The sequence below is a fragment of the Bison bison genome, unplaced genomic scaffold (assembly GCF_000754665.1).
Source record: "Bison bison bison isolate TAMUID 2011002044 unplaced genomic scaffold, Bison_UMD1.0 scf7180017864316, whole genome shotgun sequence".
Lineage (NCBI taxonomy): Eukaryota > Metazoa > Chordata > Mammalia > Artiodactyla > Bovidae > Bison > Bison bison.
The window spans coordinates 3,250,439-3,266,842 of NW_011494888.1; the positions used below are offsets into that span (position 1 = coordinate 3,250,439).

Below are 16,404 nucleotides of genomic sequence, written 5' to 3' on the forward strand. Positions count from 1 at the left end.
TCGCTCCCCCGGCCGCCGGCTCTCCCCGGCCGCAGCCTGCCCGAGACTCGGGGCCACACGCGGAGTCGACACACTGACCTGCAGTCACCTCTTCTCTCTCCCTTGCTTTACTGGGAATCAAAATAAAGCGACTTTATGGGGGCCTAAAAGGAAAGAAAATGCAGCTCACTGAAAAGCAAGTAAAGAGGGCGCGAGGTGAGTGTCCGCTGCAGAGCAGCGTGGATGGCGGGCAAGTCTGGGTGAGGCTCCAGCACGTCTGTACGTCTCTGCCTGCTCTGTTCTTTCTGAGGGAAGCAGAATCTCCTCAAGATCCTTCTGCTTCCCCTCCATCTCCTTCGTGTCTTCCCTGTCAGTGGTTTAGTCGCTTGTTTTCCTCTAGAGTCTGTGGGTCCAGCCTGCTCAGGAGGAGAAACGTCTCCTGCGGGTTTTGGTCACTCATCCTTTCCCAGAGTGAGAAGTGGGCATGAATTCCGTTGACAACTGTTTTTTCCTCACTGACTATACAAAGAAGAAGGTGAGCCAGGCAAGGTTCGTCCTCTGTCAGGAACCTTGATCCAGGAAGAGGGATTAGACAAGGTCAGAGAAACCAAAGAGGAGGAGGGAGGGATGTGGGAGATTGACACGGGAGATCTGACGGTGGGAGAAATCACGCAAGTTTGGCCATGTCACTCCTTTGCTCCCTTTTCCCCAGTGGGGCCCCCGTCCCATAAGAGGAGGTCCACATGTAGGAGGCAGGCTCCCTGTGCACTCCTGGGTGTCAGTGAAATGTGAATTCTTGAGTCTCATGCCCCACGTCACTCGGACAGGTCCTGTGTCCCTGTGCCCAGCTGTCCACTCCCTGCTGTGAACAGCTGTATTCTTCCACATCCCCACGCTTTGCACATGCAGTTTCTTTGCCCGTCCTGTCTGTTCTGTGTTTCCAACTCCAGCTCCTTGAAAACTGTACTTAATTTCACTTTTTGTTGGTGACCGCCCAGTCAATCAAATCTACTCCTTCTGAGGGCTTCCCTGGTGGCTCAGTGGTAAAGAATCCACCTGCCAATGCAGGACTTATAGGTTTGATCCCTGTGATAGGAAGATCCCCTGGAGAAGGCAGTGGTAACCCACTCTAGTATTCTTGCCTGGAGAATCCCATGGACAGAGGAGCCTGGCGGACTACAGTCCCCACGGTTGCAAAGAGTCGGACATGACTGAAGGACTCAACAGCAACTTTCTTTGCAGGTATTTTGCTATACACTCATTTTATTGAACTATAAGTATGAATTAAGAGCCCTGTGAAGGTCAGGAAAGCAGGTGTGTGAGACAGGTGTGTGACAGCCTCTATGTGGTGGACATCTGGCAGGGTGTAGGTCACGATCGTGGCAGTTGAGGAAGAACCAACCTGGTGTTTGAACCGGGTTTGAGTCCTGGGTGGGATTTGACAGGAGAGGGAGCCACACAGCCACGGCAGATGCAGACCTGTCTGTGACCTCCTCTTGCTCTCAGCCCCTGGCCCCAAACTCCTCCCTGGGCTGGGATTTCTTCAGTGAGGAGGGAGGCGTTCTGCTCTTTGCCTGGTTTTGTCACCTGTCTTATCAGTGGTCACTCAACGCCTGGGCTCTGCTTTCTGAGAAGGACTTGATAAAGTAATCAGTGTTGTGTGTTCATAACCATTAACAAGTACACGCAAACTATATATAGGTGTTACTGTTCAAAAACAAAAGTGGTAGGTCTGGAAAAAAAACCCCTTATCTATAGAGACAGTGATTTTTATGGTTTTCATTACCATCAAGAAAAGTTTGTTGTGAAAATATTCAGAACCAGATAGGCATTCCTTTTCTGGCATGTCTACTATGAGATCAGGGGAATTCTGTGAGTGTTGATACCCTTCATCATGGGTCCCAGCAAGTTCAGAGTTAAATTCTGAGTCATAGAAATACAAATGTTTTTAGTCAAAGCATGTTTCTGTCTTACTTTCTTATTCACCAGCAGTGATTCTCTGAGTGCCTACTACATGCCTCTTTTGCAGGCTGGGGACACAGCCATGAGGAAAGGGGGCTTCTCTGCCCTAAGGAGCTGCCATTTTAATAGAGAAAAATAAAAAGTGGAAGGGCTCCACTGTTGGCTCAGACAGTGGAGAATCTGCCTGCAATGCAGGAGACCCAGGTTCAATCACTGGGTTGGGAAGATCCCCTGGAGTAGGGAATGGCAACCCACTCCAGTACTCTTACCTGGAGAATCCCATGGACAGAGGGGCCTGGTGGGCTACAGTCCATGGGGTTTCGAAGAGTCAGACATGACTGTGCGACTGTACACACATGCGAAAACTAGGAAACAGAAAATGTCAGGCTCTGATTTCTTAGGCTTGGTTTCGTCGTCAATCTTTTGTTAGTTGATCTTTGGAAACTGTAATGTGTTTTCATCCGTCGGATCATCTCGCAAAGTTGTTAGGGAACAAGTGAAGCGGCACGGGCTGGATGGGTGTTTGCAGGCTGCCGTTGGTGTCCACAGACCACAGCCGTTCCACTGTGGGGGCGGGGTGACAGTGACAGCAGGAGGACCCTTTAGCCCAGCGGTGCTTCAGACTCTTGAACTGTGCAGTGGGGGAGCTGCGGGCACCCTCCTCCAGCCGGTGATGATGATAATCACACGTGATGCCAAACTTTCAGTCATGAGCAAACATTCGGTAAAGCACAGGTTTGGGAGAGTCTGAAAAAAAACACTAGGAGGCATCGTAGCTGCCTGTCCATCTTGACCTTCGGCAAGCAGCTATCCACAGCTGGCGTATCCCAAGGAAGCATCGCTGTCAGGCGCTAACTCCCGTGGTCACCTATGTCGTTGCATCCCCGTGCATATTTCATCCATTCTTAAGGAATTTCTTGCCACTCAATTTATAGGTCATTTCTAACTGTTAATTTTATGGTGCACAACTTCTCCCTAAGTTCACATTATCTGGCCTGTTGGACACATATTCAACTATGAAATATAGAGCCTATAAGTAAGTTTTCACTGAACATTTAATATTTCTTATGCGTATCACATTCTGACATAAGCAATTTTATCTTCTTAAATTGTCTCAGCATTGCTATCTTGGTGTTTGGGAAAACACTTATTTTTGAGTTCCTCAACATGTAATAGACATATAAATGTATATGATTCACAGATGAATGCACAACTAATAGAAAAGACAGAAAGATTTTAAAATTATGAATAACATTTGTGTTTAGAATTGCTGACCTTGGGGGCAATTATCTGAAAACAAGATCTATGTTGTCCAGGATAACCCTCTATTTTGTGGGTCAGAAAAGACTTGTGGACACCCCCTGCACCTTCTCGAGGCAAGCACATTGGCTGCTGAAATGTATTGATAAAAAAATTCCCTGACTGAGAGGTTGAGGGAGACAAAGCACCTCATGAGAAGCAACAGGGTCTTGGAAGGAGAAGAATGCAGATGCAAACAATAAAAGCTCACCTTCCCCAAGGAATGCCATTTCCAAGTTTTGAGCTGAAGGCTTTCCCAAACTGATGATCTGACTTGCAGTGGTTGGACAGATCAGCTTTACAGTATTATGAAAGTGATAGGCCTTCAGTAGAAATTGTACTAGGAAGTTTGAACTTGTTTCTTTTCCCAGGCCAGTGACATAATCCCATCCTCTCTGGAGATGCTGGGAAGTGGCCACTGTGCCCAGTCAGCCCCATGATCATGAGGGTAAACAACTGATGTACTTACAACTCTTCTGGACCCAGACAACCCCTCTGCTTTTCACTGTCAGTTCAGTACTCAATGACTTACACAAGATACTCGACACTTTATTGAAAAGCAGGCTTTGTGTTAGATGGTTTTGCCCAACTGCAGGCTGATGGAAGTGTTCTTGGCACACTGAAGGTGAGACAGGCCAGAACCTGTGGCCCTTTGCTGTAGTGCTTGCATTGGGACAATCAACTCCTCCAGCAACAAAATACAAACAAACTATAAGGGCCTAAAAATAACTGCATGAGTGATTGGGGCAAATTATGGATGTGCATGCTCAGTCACTTCAGTCATGTCTGACTCTTTGTGAACTTATGAACCATAGCCCACCAGGCTCCTCTGTCCATGGAATTCTCCAGGCAAGAATACTGGAGTGGGTTGCCTTGCTCTCCTCCAGGGGATCTTCCTGACCCAGGGACGGAACCCACTTCTCTTATATCTCCTACATTGGAAGGCAGGTTCTTTACTACTAGTGCTACCTGGGAAGCCCTAAATTATGGATGGCAAGATACAAAGACACCACAAAGCCCAACTGCCACTTCTGAAGCATTTGAAACAAAAGCAGGTACATGCACATGCCCTCTGCACACACCAACACCAGAGGGGTGGGCAAGCCACCTAAGCCACCCTTCCAGCTCGACCCCTGGACACTCCACTACCCTCAGCCCATATAACGGAGCAGCTTGACTACCCCCCTTAGGGAGCAAGTGAGCAAGGGAACCTGTTGTTTGTTCTCGATCCCTGCCAGTGCAGCAGAGGCCCTAGTAAAGCCTTGTCTGAATTTCTCCTCAGGCCTCTCATCAATTTCTATTGATTAAGGAGGCAAGAGCTCTGGGTTAGTAACAAAGGTGGGCTGGGCTGGTAGGTAAGTGAGATGTATTCAAAGCATTTACAACTTGGGATGGGTGTGCCGGGAGCGAGCCCCATGTAAATCCAGGAAAATCTGTAGTGAACCATTGGATCCTGAGAATAATAGGGTAAACACTGTTTTTCTTTTGCTTATTTTGATTATCCAACCTATGGCATAAAAACATCCAATTGTTTGGCCAAAGTTGAACCGGCAAGAAATAGACTTATAGTTGAAACCTGCGTGGAACTGCCACATTGTCTTTTCCCAGTGAGCACATTACGGGTATTTACTTGAATAATGTAGATCAAGGGAGCACTTTTGTGGCAGTTTATGGAATAGTTTGTAGGTATTGATGAGCTACTACAATTTTGAAGGGGAAAAGTCTGTGATGTTAGAAAAAGACTGACAGGCAGCAAGGATCACTCAGTATTCTGAACCACAGGGGCTAGGTCCTTTAGAGAGTCCAGACAGTGGCAGCAACATTTCACAGGGCATTTAAAAGTACATATATACTTAGATATAAATACACAGGAAGGTTGCAAGATTGGGAATCAGGCAGTGGGCGCTGATTACCTCTGTGGTGGGTAAGGAGTCATGCAGTTAGGGGAATCTTTGGTTGCTGTTATCTTTGTGGTGGGAATGGAAATTCTGAGTGATTTCAATGTTTAATTTAGCATTTTGCTTTCTGTTTATTTTCCTATTTAAACAATTACTAAAAGTATTAAAAACCATTGGTACAAAGATTCAGGACTAAAAATATTTTAAAATAAAACCCAAACTATTAAAACCAAATTTGAAAAAGCTTTAAAACATTTTTTTTTCTTGTTCTGGAAGCACATGCAGGTCCTATATGAAATTTCTTCCTTCTGTTGGTTTAACATTTTTAGGTTAGGTCCAACATGGAGCTGCTCCTGCCTGAGGCCCATGTCACCAAACCGAAGCACGGGGAACTTCTGTGTCCTTAAGGACACTCTCTACTTAGTCACTCAGTCGTGTCCAATTCTCTGAAACTCCATGGACTGTGTTCCGCCAGACTCCTCTGTCCATGGGATTTCCCAGGCAAGAATACTGGAGAGGGTTGCCATTCCCTCCTCCAGAGGATCTTCCTGACCCAGGAATCAAATCCATGTCTCTAATATCTCCTGCATTGGGTTCTTTACCATCTGAGCCACCAGGGAAACCCAAGACTACTGGAGTCTCTTCTCCAGGGGAACTTCCCTACCCAGGAATTGAACTGGGTCTCCTGCATTGCAGGCAGATTCTTTACCAGCTGAGCTACCAGAGACACTCTGCTTGAAATATTTGCATGCGGTCAGCCAGCCCCAAGCCAGGCCAGCGCTGGCTTCCCAATTTATCTCCTTGCTCATCTCACCACAAACAACAGTGACTCTGCAACCCCAGCCAGTCAAGTTATTTCCATTTTTCTCTTCCCTGTTCTCTTCCTATAAAGCTTTGTGCCTTCCTCCTCAGGGTGCAGCTCTTCCAAAAGAGGCTGTCCACTTCATGAAGGGTTAAACAAAGTGTGTTTATGTTACCTCAGTTGTCTTCTTTAATCATCATTTATTTGTTTTTTAATTTCTCCAAGTATTTAAAGAAGTTTTTATTTTATTGAGTCTTCCCAGGTGGCGCTAGTGGTAAAGAATCTGCCTACCAATGCTGGAGACGTAAGAGATGTAGGTTCCATCCCTTGGTCAGGAGGATCCCCTGGAGAAGGAAATGGGAACCTGCTCCAGTATCCTTGCCTGGAAAATGCCTTGGACAGAGGAGCCTTATGGGCTACAGTCCATGGGGTTGCAAAGGGTTGGACATGACTGAGTGCACACACACACCACCGTATGTAATTGCTTCACAATATTGTGTTAGTTTCTGCTGTACAACAAAGTGAATCAGATGTAATCATCATTTTAAAATCAATCTTCCCTTCCTTCCTTTCTTTCTTTGTAATGTTCTTTTTACCAAGGGCCCTATAGGACAAAAGGCAAATATGAAAACTTTATTAAACCCCAAATGCACAACAATTTTATCAACTATTTCTTAATAAACACATGTGGATTTCACTCTTTCCTGATCTTTAAGCAAGTTATCATCACAGGGAGGTATGGCATATTTTTTCTCCAGCTTTAAATACTCCCAGACAGTATATTGTAGCTCAGCTTCAGAGACATAACATAATAGCTGGTTTCATGCCCACAATAGTTATATGAAATGTTTCCAGAGAAAGTGTTTGCAGTTACTGGTGTCCTCTTCAGATACCATCTTATCCACCATATTGAATCTGTGGGAGCTGCTCTACTGGAATTTAACTGGGGCATAGCTGTCACCTCCAGATGCCTGAATTACTGGCTAGAGCTCAGATATCACAGTTCCCTTTGATGTCACACACACACACACACACACACACACACACACATATCAGTGAAGTGCAGGCTCTTGTCTTGGCTTTGGAGATTTCAGCTGGTATCTCTTTAAGTATGTGTCAGATTTATTTTGAATCTTGACTAATTCTACCCTCTACATTTAAACAAAAATGAGGTAAAGAAATGAAAGTGATTGTAACTGTCCCATGTAGTCCAGATTTCTCTTCTACTGTTAAGTATGCTCTGGCCCTTTCAGCTTTAGCAACACAGAGTGGTTTGGACGGAGCTGGGATGGGGACCCTAAGTCATTATAGACGTGGGAATGCAGAAGGACAGACCTGTGTTCTAGGAAATGTAATCATGTATTCACAGATACATATTGCCTAAATGAATCTCTTAGGCCTTGTCTGCTGTTTATAATGGAGGAGGAAATGACAACCCATTCCAGTATTCTTGCCTGGAGAATCCCATGGACAGAGGAGCCTGGTGGGCTTCAGTCCATGGGGTCCCAAAGAGTCGGACCCCACTGAGCACACATGGGGATGGGCTATTCGTAATAACTTGTCAGATAGACTCTGATGTTTAAAATATGGGTAATGGAAGTGGGCTCTGTTTTTGAGGAAAAAGTATATTGGAAAGCGTATCTATCCTGTAATAAGGATTTCATTTCTGCACATTCATGATCGAGGGGACTTGGTCAGTGTTAAATTGTCAGGCAGTGGGCTCTGAGTGTGGACACATTGTTCATACTAGAAGGTAATTAGTATTTTTAGCAAATGTTGAAAAAGTAACATGAGCCTGAAATCATTCTGTATCAACGTCATCTATTGGATTCAAGACAATTTAATGTGTAACTTACAACAACATGATATAAAATTTTACTGTAAAGCTTAAATTTGACTGTACTATAGTTTCCCTTGATAAGCTTTATCTTTAAAAAAAAAGGCAAGCTTTGTGCATAGATAGAATTTAAGATGTCTGCCTTTACTCTCAACATTTAAAAATTCTCTGAAAGTGTAATTAACAACTTAAATGTTACTACAACCTAAAGAATATCATTTGAAGCCATTTGTAGTTAGCTTAAGTATAGGCAAGGTTCAAATTAACAGCATTCTTACTTTCTTTAAAACAAAGCACAGACACAGACTTGATGAATGTTGGCTCCATCATTACATTTGATCCTTTTGGAATGAATAGCACCAATTTAGTTTAAGATTATTACAGACTAGGCAGTTCTCTGACAACATAGGTAGAAACAAAGCCCGCAGGTGAATCTTATATGGTCTCTGTTCTTGAGATGAGTACAGAATTCCCATTACTTTTTCTCTCCAAATAAAAGAGAAATCAAGCCATCTTCTAAACAGTGCTATATCTTCTGGCAAATGACTATAATGTTTTCAGCATTTAATAAAGAGTTTAAAAATATTGCCTTACTAGTTAGTACATTAAGACACATTTTACAGACCTTTTCGATCCTTGGCTCCTCGAGGACCCCCAAAGGTGATGGCTGTCAGAGGACCGTTTCTTCTTTCCCGGGGGAGCAGAGGTGGCCTCGTCTCTTCGTGACACACTGCTTGGTCCGTGGTCACTTTGAGGCAACTATGGCCTCAGATCCCATCTGTCCTCGTCCTCCACTCAGCTATATTTGGTAACTGAACTCATGTTTCCGCAGACGGCCCTGGCCAGGGATTCCAGCAGCCCAGATCCGAGGGCTGGGTTCTTAGAAATTAAAGGCTCTAAGTGTAGAGGGAACTATATTTATGGATCTAATAAACATGGGATTTACGCGTGTTTCTCTGCTCTCTGACTTTGTGACTGGAAATCACCACCTGTCTTTTAAACATATTCTCAATTAAAATGTGCAGTGTGTGAATCTAAGGAGAAAAAGCGACCCTCTTAAGGAAGGCTCTTCTGACTATAATCTTCTGCTCTGTGCATTTAACTTAGTCACATGGTAGATTATCCTAAAATATCCAGTAGCTATTTAGAAATTAAGGCACCTGTCAAATGGAGAGGAGAGCCCCCCGATCTCTCACTTCAATTTGTTAATTAAAAATTGTCATGTGACTTTGTGTATGTGCAGGATATAGTCCAGCACAGGATTAAGTAGACACGAGACAGACATGAACACACCGGAGCCTGAGTCTTACACACGTTGCAGTGCTGAGCACTCGGTCCAGGGCTTCGCACATCCTCACTGGCTAGCAAGTATCTGATGATAGAATAAACAGATGTTGAACAGATATTGTTCAGGACAAGGCTGAACTCTCTTACACTTGTAAAAAAATGTTTCATTACGTATTCTGTAACATCACATTGTAACATGTTCTAATATTTTGAACTTCCAAAGAACAAAACAGAAAGCTTTTCTGTTCCAAGGTCAGGCAGCAGAGTCAAATAGAAGGGGCAGAAAATAATTACACAAAAACTCCTGGTGCAGTAAATTTGGAAATGAAGTGCCACTTCTTCCTTTGTCTGGATAATATTGTTCTAGTCGATGCAGGTTCTTATCTAGATAATTTTTTTCTTTTCTGTTTAAAAATATTTTATTTTTTAAAAACTTAAAAAAATTTTTATTGGGAGATATTTACTTTCAAAGAAATTTTTTTCTGATGGTGGAACACTTAGAAAGGGCTGCTCTTAAAGTTTCCTTTACAGGTAGTTCTGGTCCTTTCTAATCAGTCCTTGAAAATGGGCACATTCCTAGGCTGTTTCAATGCCTTGAGGCGGGTGGGGGTGGGTGGAGTGGCTGGTAAAAACAAAAGTGTTTATGTTTCCTTCTTACTAAAACCCTTAAGATGCTAGTAAAAACCCAGAAGGATAAAAGTTGGGAGAGAAGACAGTAGAAGATTCTAGAAATGGACAGAATGGCTGGGAAATGGCTAATACATAAATGAATGGTTTAATTCATTGGGAAGTTAAGTGCCTGCAGGAGGAGGTACCTTGGGGAAACAGTGATTTGTTCAGAATTACAGAAAGACTGGAATTGGAGGCACCTAACTCCACCCTGAACATCATTTTAATTGTCAAGTCTTGGTGTTGCTGGATTTGACTGAAAGAATCCCCCACTGAACAGTCAGACCTGCAGCTGTTTCCACACCCTTAACCCTTGAAGAGGACAAGAGCTGTGTTCTCTGGAGTGTACAAGACAGTCCCCAGGACCGGGGCCACAACACAGCAGAAGGAAAGGGTGAGGCCCAGAGAAAAGTTTCTGGGAGCTGGGTGGGGGGAAGGAACAGAGGCTTGAACTAGTGTCCTATTTCTAGAACAGAGGAATGATGGGAATGTGGAAAAACAGTAACATTCGATATAGCTTGGCATTACTGTGTCTGTGACATGAATATCTGTACTTCTGGTGTCTAAAAATGTCATGATCAAAAATTAAAGAAAACCTCTGTTGTGTCCTGTGGCAAAGTGCAAGTGAAAGAGATGACAGGAATCAAAATGTTGTGAGCTCTCCAGGGTGTTAACTTAGTTAAGAAAAGAGTTGCTGAGAGCAAGGAGGCTGGTGGTTACAAAGGCCAGTGGACAATGAATGCAGTAGCAATCTCCTCCCCTCCGTCTTCTCCCCCATTCTCTCCTCCTCCTCCGTTTTAAGATAAGTGGATGTTAACCCTATGACCCAAGCTTCATCTCCACGTTTTAACAGATTTTATTGTTGTATTAATGGTAAATTATTCAGGAGGCACCACCTGTTTTTTCTATCTGCACCAGACTGCACCTAGACAATAACTTGCAAATCCTGGCTTCATTTTAAAACCCACCTAAAGTGTGTGCCAGGACGTGCACACTCGTACTAATATTTTTCTCTTATTAACACGTTACCAAGAAGATGCACATCCTTGCAGTTTTTAGGAAGAGAAGAGAAGGGAATGCAGTCTAGTGAGCATTCACTGTGCTGCTATTGCTGCTGCTAGGTCGCTTCAGTTGTGTCCGACTCTGTGCGGCCCTGTAGACGCCAGCCTACCAGGCTTCTCCATCCTTGGGATTCTCCAGGCAAGAACGCTGGAGTGGGTTGCCATTGCCTTCTCCAATGCATGAAAGTGAAAAGTGAAAGTGAAGTCGCTCAGTCGTGTCTGACTCTTCGTGACCCCATGGACTGCAGCCTACCAGGCTCCTCCATCCATGGGATTTTCCAGGCAAGAGTACTGGAGTGAGTTGCCATTGCCTTCTCCGGAGCATTCACTGTACACAATGACAAAAAGAACCATAATGTATTACTGATAAATTAGTGGCTCATCCTTTTTTGTTGTTGTGGAGTCATTCACAAAGGAATGAAAATACATTTCCCCTTCCTCTTTCTGGGAAGTATAGCCAAATTTTATGATCTTTAAGGTGCCTTGGTCACAGGAGACAATTCAGACCTTTTTGTGGAAATGAAAAGTTAAAAGTTGCAGGTGTGAAAACCATCAAAGCAACTGAAGTTGGTGTGTAGGATGGGAACAGTATTGTTGGTGTATCTACAGGGAGGTGGGGGCTGGGGCTTCTGGGGAAGATGCCTTCTCAAATCCTTGAGGGACAGAGGGGTGGCAGGTTCTGTGACGGCCCAGGAGGCTGATGAGAGCACCGTGGCCTGGCGGCCGAGTGGCAGAGGTGGGGTCCTCTGCCTACCGACAGACTCGGGCGGACAGTACATCTCACCGTGAATCTCAGGTGGGTGTGCTGTTTCTCAGCCCAGAGGGAGGCCTGGCCCACATGTCCCTGGAGTTCCACAGGTTCCCAAAGGCCTGGAAGCCATGAGACTGTAAGAAGAATAAAGAAATAAAAAGATAGCTGTGGTCCTGAGAAGCATCAAAGATAGATACGATTTTATTCAAAAAGACAAAATGACTTTTCCTGAATAACGTGCACATGGAGCAAACCATGCTTGTTTAGCAGGTATTGTAAGAATCGGGACACAAAAGTTCTTTTCCTTAGAAGAGACTCTTGACCAAGGCTCTTAAGTTACCATGGGAAGGGTCTGGGGATGTTAAGGATGAGACCTGTGTGTACACAGTCATGCCATGTGAGGTCCACTTTTATTTACTGTCAGAGCCATTTCTGTGAGCACCAAGTCTGGGGTGGGGTCATGACCCCTCCCCTAGGTCTCACTTAGTTCATCTTCCAAGTGGCTTCTTCTTTGTGTGACAGTCCCTGCTCTTTCCGAGGCCTGCACTGAGCGGCCCACCCTCTGTCCATGTGTTCTCAGGGAAGCCTCCGGCTGTGGCTGAGCTCCTGCTTCCCTCCAGGTGTGTGGCCCGTATCCTCAGCCTACTGTCTGTGTCCCTGCCCCAGGCGTACCCCACCTGCCTAGGGCAGGCTAGCTTCACCACCCACCTGCCCTGTTCTCCTCACAGGTGACCCAGTGGGCCTGCTCCCCCTTGATCAGCTTGGACTAGTTAAGTGCTACTTCATAATGAATTATTGAGAAAATCAACGTCTTAGAACAATAAATATATATCACCTCACACTGTTTCTGTGTGTGAGGAATGCTGTCCAGTCTGAGCCTGCTGACCCTGAGGTCGGGGTATCATGAATTGACATCCAGGTGTTACACATGGCTCCTTTCTTCTGAAAGCAGGACTGGGATCTGGAATCTGCCTCCAAGGGTGTCACTCATGTGCATATTTCAGTGCACAGGTGTATAAACTTCCATTTAGATTATGAGGACCCTGGTTGTTCAGACAAACACTAGGCGAAGGTAATCAAAGCTTTTGTGATGGAGGGAATGTGAAAAGGACCTGCCCCTTCATTCTTCTTTGATGTTTTCTCACCCTGGGCCTGGGGGCCCAGAAAGCTCTGAAAACCCTCTGGTTTTCCAGGAGCTGATCCCCTTCCCCTCTTTCTGAATATTTTCCTTCCCCCTTTACTCGTGGTATCGTCTGCCAGCAAACAGGGATCATGAGGCAGCACATAAAATAGTAAACTGAGAAATCAAGAATCAAATAAAATTAGAGGCATAAAATGCTTGCAGAGTTGTTCTAAGGACCACTCATTGGCCCGTTTGGCCATCCTGGGAACAGATGTCCTTCAAACCATGGACAGGCTTCCTACGTCTTCCTCCTCCTGTGTATGTGGCTTGGACACAGGTCACAGGATCAGGTGTGACCCAAAGCCTTGTTTGTTTAAACAGGTTATGTCCATCTGTGTGTGTGTGTGCTCAGTCGCTCAGTCGTATCTGACTCTTTTGTGACCCCCGTGGACTGTAGCCTGCCAGGCTCCTCTGCCCATGGGATTTTCCAGGCAAGATCACTGGAGAGGGGTGCCATTACCTTCTCCAGGGGATCTTCTTGACCCAGGGATCAAACTTGCATCTCTTGAGTCTCCTGCATTGGCAGGTGGACTCCTTACCACTGAGCCACCTGAGAAGCCTTGTGTCCATCTGTACACAGCAGTAAACTTCAGATTTGTCCCTCTTGAGTTATGCTTTAGGAACTGTGAAATCTGCTGCATTCGTGTAGCCTAAGCCTGCAGGTAGTCTTTTGATCACAGGCTTCTGTTACCTGGGATGTTTGCCAGTTTGTGTATGTGCACAAAATGACTAGAGAAAGGTAACTTTATCACAGTAGTCATCAAAGGAGAGTTGACATTTCTGAGGATAGATTCTATAGTGCATATTTTAAATGGATATTGTGGCCCAGTTAGGAATCATGATCTTCAGCAGAAATAATCTCATTTTCAGCTTGACTCTTAGGGTCCAACTGTAGAGAAGTTTTATTCTTCAGGGCTTAAGAACCAGTGACATTAATTTCAAAGTGGTGTTTATTGGATTTAAGCAAAATACATTTAACATTTTTTACAAAGAATAACATGGGTATCATTGAATAAAGAGAAAAGTACAGATTGTGTTTGGAATAGTGATATAAATTTTGAAAAAAAAATTAGTAAAAAGAAATTGTATATTGAAAGAATACTATACCATGGACAACTGAGTTTTTTCCAAGTTATAGAGGTTGGCTTAACTAACACCTGAAGATATAATTAATTCTCCATATTGATAAGTCAAAAGAGAAAAGCTATATGGCCATTACCATAGGTTATTAATGAGCCTTAGGACAAAATTTAACATCCACTCTCAGGTAAAAAAATCCCTCAGTGGGATGGGGAGAGGAGGATTCCCCTGTCATATGGTACATTAATTATATTGAAGGGTATGCGTATGTGGTCCAGCCTTGTATATACACAGATTCATTCACACGTACCTGAGATGCATCACAGAGTGACACAAAGAACACTAACCACAAAATGCATGCCTTAACCTATTCTGAAGAAAAGAGGGGGCAGGGTAAGGGAATAAATGGAGTGCTATGGGAAGAATTGATTTTGTAATATAAAGAATCCTCCATAAAAATATTGTACAAATGTTGTACAACCTCAATTAAAACAGTACTTTTTGTGTGTGGAACTGGGAAAACTGATGTGAGTTTATCCAGAGGAATTATTGTGGCAAAATATGCAGGAAGATTGTAAGAAAGGGGGCAGGGCTGGAGGGGAGCTCTTTGAGACCAATGACATGCACACCAGCTCCTAGTAGATGAGAAATAGGGGTGGGATGATGGCTTGAATGGGATGACATCTTACTCTTGTATAGGAAGAACATTTCCCTGAAATGGCTGCACATAGTCAATAACTACATCTGCTTCTTGTTCTTGTCCAATTCCACTGACCTGGCCTTCATTACAGTTTAAGAACTGATAACCACTTCACTTCCTGCAGCAGAAAGCAAGCTCGTTAGGCTCACACAAATTGAACAGAAAAAGGGATGTAGGATGAGTGAATAAGTAATCAGTTACAGGACTATATTCAGGATAGGATTAGGATAAGAATAGTGTACACTTTGGTGTGTGTAACATCATCGTTATATAGATATGTATATAAATATACCGCTATATATTGATGTTTGTTATTTCTCTCTTTCTGGCACATAACTGACACATTTTTAAGTTTCCCTGGAGGGTGACAGTGGTCAGCCTGGAGCAAGTGCTCTCAGACAGTGTGAGCAGGCGTGGGCAGGACATGTCCCCAAGGTGGCCTTGCAGTGTTACTTCTAAAAATGGCATCAGACATTATCTTGACTATGATTGTTCTTTCTCTTTATTCTTTGCCTAATTAATTGTAGTAATTTTTAACATGTACTTTCTAATATACCAAGAAGTGAGAGGGAAAACTGTCCCAAATATATTGTTAAGGGCAACAAGCACATTCCATCCTTGTTATTCTCTGTGGAGGGTTAGATTAAAGAAAACTTTCAACTCCTTTTTTCCTATACTTGGCATTTGTGTGCATTCATTGCATGAACCATCAAAAAAAAAAAAAAAGTTAACCACACAATGAGCTAAAGCCATTTTAATTTCTTGACATCCTTTCTTGCCTGGTGAACCTACAAGAGAGTAAAAATTTTGAAGTCATTTGGGTATAAAACAGAGAGTAATCAAGAAATTCTGAATTCAGTATGTTTCAATTCAGAGAGTTAAAAATAAACTTCACTGATGTTAGTACCTTAAACCAGAGTCCCTCTTCTATGGGGCGGGCCCTGCTTGCTGATTTGCCGCTGTTTAATCTGAGCAAATGGCAGATTAAATGACTCTGCATCTGCGACCAGTCCTCTTCGCCTGGCTGACATCAAAATAGCACGTCCTTTGACCCACTTCATCCCAGGTCTGCTCTAAGGACATAATCTCAACTATAGCAAGAGCTGTATGCAAAACACATTCAATTCCACATTGTTTGCAGTAGCAGGAAGCTGAAGCAACTCAAATACAGTTTGTGGAACAGCTTAGCAAAGTCGGGGAGTTTTGAAGTGGTCACAAAAAGTGACTTTTTTGAAGTATTTACATTAGTTAGAAAAAAGGAAAACAGGAAAGAAACCAACAGTTTTTACAGTTTGAATATAACTTAATTAAAACAATCTTTGCATGGCTGAAAGTTTTAATGGTTTACTTTGAAATGCTTCGCTATTTTCAACAAATGTAGACTTCCCCAAACTTGCTTTTTGTTGTTGTTGTTGTTGTTAGAGGGGCAGGCAGATCTGCCAGGATAATTCTATGCCTAATAGTGGCTTTGAGACTTCACAGCCTCCTCCCAGCTGACAACCTCTGCTTCTCCTAGAGTTCTAGTTTTCTCTGCCTTGGGAAGACGTGGGGTGGGGAGCATCAGACTTGCCTGGGGAGCATTTGCTGGAACAAGCGGGGACATGGGGACAGCTGCCCACAGCTTCAGGGGCAGCTCCCCACGAAGCCTGCCCTGGACCATGTGGCTGGGACTCCCTGGGGAAAGCAGACAGGAAGGAAGAATGTGTCAGAGGGGGAAAGCGGCTGTTGGAGCAGAGAACAATTTAGATGCTGAAAAAAGGCCAGCGTGGGGGCCAGTTGCTGTCCACAGAAACCCCGGGTCCGCCCTGGCCTGCTGCGGCTGGACTCGCTCTTTGCTCAGCGCCTGCTATTCTGGGAAGGAATCTGCAGGGAGCTGGCGGGTCTTCAGCCCCGAGG

General features: G+C 44.1%; 1 protein-coding gene across 1 annotated transcript in view; it reads left to right on the forward strand.

Annotated features, from left to right (window-relative positions):
- The window catches only part of DDX60 (DEAD (Asp-Glu-Ala-Asp) box polypeptide 60), a 130,716-nt gene that overhangs the window by 1,450 nt on the left and 112,862 nt on the right, over positions 1–16,404 (forward strand).